Source organism: Callospermophilus lateralis, chromosome 2, assembly GCF_048772815.1.
Source record: "Callospermophilus lateralis isolate mCalLat2 chromosome 2, mCalLat2.hap1, whole genome shotgun sequence".
In the NCBI taxonomy this organism is placed as follows: domain Eukaryota; kingdom Metazoa; phylum Chordata; class Mammalia; order Rodentia; family Sciuridae; genus Callospermophilus; species Callospermophilus lateralis.
Window position 1 is genome coordinate 136,530,327 of NC_135306.1, and position 8,523 is coordinate 136,538,849.

The 8,523-nt window shown below is 34.4% G+C and overlaps 1 pseudogene; it reads right to left on the reverse strand.

Annotated features, from left to right (window-relative positions):
* Positions 1–447: 447 nt before the first annotated feature.
* On the reverse strand, positions 448–764 carry LOC143388020 (transmembrane protein 14A pseudogene; annotated as a pseudogene).
* Positions 765–8,523: the final 7,759 nt, after the last annotated feature.

Sequence of the window (8,523 nt, forward strand, 5' to 3'; positions counted from 1 at the left end):
ATATTGGCAGCAATAAAATTAAAATGAAAAAAATTCTTACATAACACAAGTGATAAATGAATACTTTTGTATTCTGTGATGTCCACTTAGGGAATTCCTTTATTGGATAAGTTGTAGTTTAATTTAAACTTACTTGAGTCATAAGTATTTGAAAATGTCAAAAACAATGCTACAGAGGTAAAGATAGACAAAGCAAATAAAAGAGTATATTGGGATTCATTAAACACCTTTAATGAAAGCAGTACTTGACAATTAGAAACAGTTCAAGTTTTTACAGTTAAATAATAAAAAAAAAAACTACCTAAAATTATTGTTCTTACTAGAGGAGAGAGTGTTACTTTTGTTTCTGACATAAAATAAGAGAATTGACATTCTATACGGAAATTTATCCTTTAAATACAAAGAATATACTCTGCCTGTTACAGTGGAATGACAGGAAATGAGTTTTCAGCCCTTCTGGAAGTTCACAGCAACAGTAAGACAAATAAGTCTCAGGATCATCCTGAGGCTTAAACCTGCAAACAGCCGCACAGGCATATTTTTTTGAAAGTTTAAATCTCACACCCATTATGGTAGCCATGAGGAAAGCTGTAAGCAGCAATAGTTTAACATCTCATTTGTCCATGGAGACATGGTAAGCTCCATAGCCTGCCAAAAATTCAACAATGACCAACAATCAAAGACAGAACACTACTTCTCTGCTTATATCCTAAAATGCATCCAAATGTCACAAGGGCAGCATAACCAAAACCAACCAGGTCCATTGGTGAATTTGCAATTCTGGTGTAGAATTCCTTATGTTGGGATCCTTTCTCTTCAAAGCCAGTCAAGCTCCTTCAATGGTAAACCCAGTTTCACTTCTTTATCCCCATAGCACCAAGTACTTTGTACAAGGTAAGTGCTAAAGTCTGGAAACATTCTTCCTCTACATTATTTTAACTGTGCACAGAACACATCAAGGTGGATCGGTTCTACACCTATAAGTATCAACAAATATAAAATGATTAAAATCACACAAAGTTTGTATGTCAACCACAAAAATTTAAACTGAAATAAATAACAAAATATATGGAAAGCTCCTAAATTTTTGGAAATTAAGTAACACACATGTAAATAGCACAAAAATAGAAAAGTTATATCAAAATAAATTAGAAAATACTTTTAAACTAGTTAAAAGGAAAGTGAAATATATCAATATTTTCAGTATATCACAGGATTTCCCCTACTTAAGGATGAATAATATTCCATTTTGTGTATATACCACTTTTTAAAAACCTATTTATCCATTGATAAACATTTGAAGGACTTCCCCCTGTTAGCTAATGTGAATATAGCTGCAAAGAACATGCAGAGGGAATACATCTTTGGAGCCCAAGTTTCATTTCCTTTAGATACATGGTCAGAATTGAGATTGCTGAATTGTATGGTAATTCTATCTTACTTTTTAGGGGGTCTGTTGGAGTGGGAGAAATTCCGTATTGTTTTTCAAAGTGCTGCACCATTTTACATTTTTATTTAAATTTCTTTTTTGTAGTTGTGACAGTATGCCTTTATTTTATTCATTTATTTTTATGTGGTGCTGAGGATCAAACCCAGTGCCTTAAGCATGCTGGGCAAGTGCTCCGTCACTGAGCTACAGCCTCAGCCATTTAAAATTTTTAACAGTAATTCACAAGGGTTCATTTCTCCACATCTTTGTCAATTCACATTATTTTGTGTGCCTTATTTACATATTTATTTGATAGTTGCCATTCTAATTGTTATGATTTGTTATGAGGTGATATCTCATTGTGGTTTCTGTAATGATTAGCAATGCAAATCATCTTTTTATACTTATTCTTTGCAGAAATAATGTCTATTTAAGTCATTTTCCCACTTTTAATCAAATTATTTAACGTTGCTGACATTGAGTTGTAGGTGTATTATGTTCTAGACATCAAACCTTTATCAAATAGATATTTCTCAAGTACTTTTCAATATTTCATAAGTTACTTTTTCAGGCTGTTAATTGTTTAATTTTTGTAGAAGTCTTTAAATTTAATGTAATCACACAGCTATTCCCCCCCTTGTTTTGCATTTTTGCTGTCATATCTAAGATAACATCACAAACTCCAATGTAATCGTTTTCCCCTAAGTTTTCCCTCCTCCCCACCCAGAGGTTTTATACTTTCAGGTCATGTGTTCTTATCTAACAAATTTTGAGTAAATTTTTATAATTTGTTCAACTTTATTCTTTTATATGTGGATATCCAGTTTTCCTGATACAATTTGTGCAAGAAACTATTCCTTTACCATTGCATAACTTTTGCACTCTTGTCAAAGACCAGTTAGTTGACTTTATTTATGGAGTTTTATTTCTGGACTCTCCTTTATGTTTCATTGTTCCATATATCTCTCTTCACTGAAGTACCTTAATGTTTTAATTACTATGTTATAATATAGTTTGAAATCAGGGAGTGTGAAACCTCTTTGTTTCTTCTTTCTCAAGATTATTTTGGCTATTTGGGGCCCATGAAATTTTATATAAATTTTAAGACTTTTTCTATTTCTAAGGAAGAGTGCCATGGAAATTTTGATAGGGATTGCATTGAAATTGTGGATCACTTTGGGTAGTGTGGATATTTTAGCAGTAATACTTTTTTTCCAATCTATAAATTGGCAGAACTTTCCATTTACTTGTGATTTCTTTGAGCAGTGTTTTGTAGTTTGTGTTATAAGTTCTAATTTCTTGGTAAGATTTATTTCTATTTTATTCTTTCTAATGCTATTATAAGTGAGATTGTTTTTCTCACTTTTCTGTGAATTGCTTATTGTGAATCTATAGGAAAAAAAAATGAATATTTGTGTTGATTTGGTATCCTTCAATTATTCTGAATTCATTTGGTAGTTTTCATAATTCTTTTAAAAATAATTTGTTCTGAGATAATCTATCTTACTGCTTTCCAATTTGGATGATTCTTTTTTCTTTCTCTTATATAATTGTTTTGGCTAGAATTTCCAGTAGTATGTTGAATAGAAATCAAAAGAGAAGTTGTTTGTGCTTTTTTTCTGGTCTTAAAGAAAAAACTTTCAATTTTTTCACCAATGAGTATAATATTGAAAACAATTCTCATCTATTACTAATTTTTGAATGTTTATATTGTGAAAATGTTAATTTTTTTCAAAAGCTTTTTTTACATCAATTGAGATGATCTTTTGTTTTTTGTTTCTTATCCTAGTAATGTTGCATATTACATCAGTCAATTTTTATATGTTGAACAATTCTTGTATTCCAGGATTAAATCCCACTTGGCCCTTCATAAAATGTATCGATGAATTTGGTTGGGCCATTTTAAAGCAAAAAGCTCTTAGCTTCAGTTTCATGCAAAACTCTACCCCTTTACATTGCCCTTCCTCACATTGTGTTATCAATATAATGAATTTATAAATTAGTATTTTTATAGTTATTTTATGCTATTTTTTATATTGTAGAGCAGAATTAAAAGTGATTTATGCAACATAATTATGGTATTTCAGGATTCTGTATTTGTGCATAAGTATTTTCGTGTTGTTTTCTGACTGCATTCAATTCAAACGGAAGCATACCCTTTATCACTTCCTGTAAGGGAAGCCTACTGATAATGAACCTTCTCAAATTTGATTATATAGGAAGGACTTTGTTTTTTCTTCACTTTTAAGATACAGTTTTCTAGATATAGCATTTTGCTTAGCAGCTTTCTTATATTTAACACTTTAAATTTAAATATACCATTCAGTTTTCTTCTCATCTGTGAAGGTTTTGTCTAGAAATCCAAGGATAATTACATGGAAACTCCTCTGTATATGAGTAGCTTTTTTTTTTCTTGCTCCTTTCAGTTTTCTCACTATGTCTTTAATTTTTGACAGTCTGATCATGTGTCTTTTGTTTCTCATAACAAGCTTAAGATGAGAAAAGAAAACATAACCCAGTTAAAGGAAAAATAAATTCCATCTCTAGAAACCAACTTTAAATAAATGGAAATCTATGAATTACCTGAAAAAGAATTTTTGACATTTTTCTTAAAGAATCTCAGTGAGGTATAAGAGAACATAAATAGACACTAGAAAAAAAAAATCAAACATGGATGGATGAGCAGCATGGGAATATTATAAAGAGGTAAAACTAACTAGGCCCAACTCTCCATTCTATTGGCTCAGGAAAAGATGTCTTCAATAGGACTCCTAAAGTACAAGAAGTAAAATCAAGAATAAATAAATGGAATTGCATCAAACTAAAAAGCTTCTTCACAGCAAAGGAAACAATTAAGAACATGAACAGAAGCTAATAAAATGGAAGAAAATTTTTAACACCTGCACCTCAAACACAGCATTAATCTCCAGTGTATACAAAGAATTAAAAAAACACCAAAACAACATATAACTCAATCAATATATGGGCAAAGGAACTGACCAGGCACTTCACAGAAGAAGAAATTCAAATGGTCAAAAAAATATGAAAAAGTGTTCAATATCTCTAGCAATTAAAGAAATGCAAATCAAAACTACACTGAGATTCTACCTCATTCCAGTCAGAATGGCAATCATCAAGAACACAAGTAACAATATATGTTGGTGAGGACGTGGATAAAAAGGTTCACTCATACATTGCTGGTCGGACGGCAAATTGGTGCAATCAATCTGAAAAGCAGTATAGAGACCTCTCAGAAAACTTGGAATCGGACACCATTTGACCCACCTATCCCACTCTTTTGTTTACATGCAAAGGACTTAAAATCAGCATATTCAGTGACAAAGCCATACCAATGTTTATTGAAGCACAATTCACAATAGCTTAGCTATGGAACCAACCTAGTTTCTCTTCAACAGATGAATGGATGGAGAAAATGTGGTGTATATATACTCAATGGAATATTACTCAGCCATTAATAATAATAGAATTATATTATTTGCCAGTAAATGGATGGAAATGGAGAATATCATACAAAATAAAATAAGCCATGCCCCCAAACCAAAGGTTGCATGTTCTCTCTGATATGTAAATGCTAACCTATAACAAGGGTTGTGGGGACAAGTGCATGGAGTATGGCATACATGGCATGCATTAAGGGCATCTGAGTAGCAGATCACTCCCCTCATGCTAGGAATGTGAACAGCAGGCCACATACCCCATAGGCACAGCCCTGGGTGTGAGACCATGTGTTGCAGTTCCTGCGCCTGCTCCACAGCCACTCCTCCTTTGGTTGCTGCAAGGGCAGTTAGCAGAAATTGCATTGGTGGCTGCCTGTAATTTGCTTAGCTACTGCCTGAGTATATGTACATGCTAACTGTGCAATAAAGTCAGACCTGCTTCTTGCTTGGTCTCTGGAGGTCTTGATTAGCAACTCTGCAGCCACACTCTCCTCTACCTTGTTCCATGGACCTCCTTGCTGGAGGAGAGAGAGCCCACACAAAGGGAGGGTAGGAAAATGAAGTATACTAACTCATTGGATTACACAAGGGGTAATGAAGGGAAGGAAAAAAGGATGGGAATAAGAAAGTTAGTAGAATAAACCAGACATAATTTTTCTATGCTCACATATGAATACATGACCAGTGTAATCCCACATTGTGTTCAATCACAAGAATGGTATCAAACCTGTAATGGGTTTCACCCCATGTACATAAAATATGTCAAAACACACCCTAATATCATGTATATTAACAACAACAACAATATAACAAAAAAATTCTGGAGATCAAAATACAACAACCATATTAAAAATTATGTAGAGATATTTCACAGAGGTTTTTTGTTAAGCAGAAGAATCAGTGAGTTCAAAAATAAAGTCATTTGAAATTATTGTGTCAGAGAAACAAACAAACAAAAACAATGAAGGAAATGACAAGAGCCTAGGTAATTGTAGAATGATGTAGTGTTTAATAATATATTCATTATGTGAATCCTAGAGGAGACACAAAAGGGGTCAGAGAGTCTGTTTGAATCAATAATACCTGAGAACTTCTCAAGTCTGTAGAAGTAAATAGACATCTATATTCCAAAAGTTCAAAAACTCTGAAAATTATTAACCAAGTGTTTCCCATGCGACATTCCCATGTTCCTTATGTATTTCTTTCCTAAACTCTTTTACCTCAGTGAGTTTTTCTAAGAAAAAATATTGAAAATTTTTGTTAGATTTCCATTTCTTGAAAGTTGGTTTCTGGAGTTGTATTTTGTTTTCTTGTCTTTTCTCAAATCTTGTTATTTCTTGCTGGGATTTGGGCATTTGATAAAATAGCCTCTCTCCTTATCTTTGTGAAGTGACTTCATAGGGAAGAATTTAAACAATCAGGATGAATAGTGATTCTAGAAGCCTCTCAAACATTTGGAGAAGAATACACTTTTTCTAGTCTTTTGCCTGTTGTTTCCTAACTGGAAGAATTTGCTAGTTTATTTTAGGAGAAAGTAATGACTTTCCTACAATGTCTTTCTGTGGTAACACAGATTTTTTGGTGCTTTAACAAGGTATTATGGTCTTAGTGGCTCCCAAATATGCCATCAGCACTCTGAGTCAAGTGATACAAACAAACAAAATAGTCCCTCTTTTCTTTTTCTTTCATAAGAGAAGAGACAAATTGGGCATTTTCTTCCCTAATTGTAGTAAATTTTGCTGGACTTCGGGAAGGGCTTTTAATAACTTTCCTCAGCTATTTCAAAGTGGCTATTTTGACTTTGTACCTCCTTGCATTACTGCAGTTTCATGACTGGATTTTGGAGTTCTTCTAAAGACTTTTTGGAACATGTTCACAGCCTCTCTATGCAGAAAAGAGGTCTGGGTCTTCCTACTCCTCTATCATGCTGACATCATTCTCCCTAAATATTTTTAAAGGAGAAGCAAATTGGAAGAATTCACAATACCAAATTTCAGGAATTATTATGAAGCTATAGTAATCTAGAGAATCTGGTGAAAGGATAGACATATAAATCAATTGAATTGAATAGAAATCCCAGAAATAGACTTTTACACAAAAGCACAGCTCCTTTCCATTCATAAAAACAAGCCAATTACTATGTTATATACAATGAGTAAGAAGATAGAACACATTTTTAGGGCTCATAATTTTTGTTTTCGCTAATAACCTATTCCCTTGTCATGGATAGAAATCCTCCATCAAGTCCCACATAGAATATCCAAAGAGAATCTATAATAAGAATGTATTTGCTTTTGAGAAGAGCATACCTGTATCCTTTTCCATTCGACTGGATAGTTGAGAAGTAAGCATCATACTTTTGAGACTGATATATATATGACATTGTTTTTGAATAATCTTGAGCTGAAGTTGAGATATACACATTGAAATATATATATTTGTTGCCTTTTTTGGTGTAGAAATTTCTGAAAAGTAAAACCCTCTGAAGTGGCTTGGGCTAACATGACTTGAAGAGGAAGTAATACTAGGAAACATGATGGCTGTAACACCCAAGCCTTTCAATTCTCTTAACTGCTGAGAGCCATAGCCAAGTAGGAATGACGCATGGCAATTTCCTTGTCAGCCTACCCAATGTTGCCTAGAGGGAGGACTCTCCATTGTGGAAATGGGCTTGCCTTGGACCCAGGTCATTTGCAGTGACATTGCATGAATGTTTGAGAGTTTGGGTTTGAAAAGTGACCTTGCTCAGGGATTAGGGTAGCTCCGGGTTTAGGGTGGATCCTGCTGGATTAGGGTGGCTCCAGGTTTAGGGTGGATCATGCTGGGAATAGGGCGTATCCTGCTGCCTCAGGCGCCTGCTCCTTGAGTTCCCCTGGAGTTCTCGCAGGGTTCTGAGAGTATTTGGTATGCAGAGCCCAGTGGAGGGTATATTTTCCCCAGAACGTGCGTGTAGAGTGCCAGTGAGAGTTTGGGAATAAAGAATTGCTGTTTGAATCTACAAGGCTGTGAGTGGCTCATAATTTTGTGCCCAGCCAGACTTCAGCATTTGGCGGCCCATGCGGGAAACGTCTGAAGCTTGGAGGTAAGTGAAATTGCTCGCCCCTGAGGGAAGGCGAGAGAATGGGTGACCATTTCAAAAAACAATGTGTTCTTGTTTTGATTTATTTTGTTTTTGTTTCAAGCTACCTATCCCTAGAACTTTCTCAGGCAAACTTGGAAAAATGGTTGGCTCAAGGTTTGAAGTTTGTGGGCACTGAGGAAGAGAAAATTGACACAATGATTTTTTATTCCGTTTTTGTTTCATTCACTTTCGGTTTTGTTTGTGTTATCTTATTGGGTTGTGTTATCTTTATAGTAAATTAGAAATTAGTAAAAAACAAACCGAAAGAGTGTTAAGTAAATCATTAGAGGTTCAGACCATGAAGAAAGACATTTTAGATCAAGCAAAAGAGAAGGTCTCTCGAGCTAGTCAGACAGAGGAAGAAAATTTAAAGGAAAAGGGGCTATTAGGAAAAAGGCTACAACTGGAGGCTGCTACTAACTCCGTTCTATCTCCAGAGGGTGTAATTCAACCAACAGCTCCACCTATGGAGACAGCTGAGTGGCCCTCAATCCCCGTAGTTGATAAATGGGATC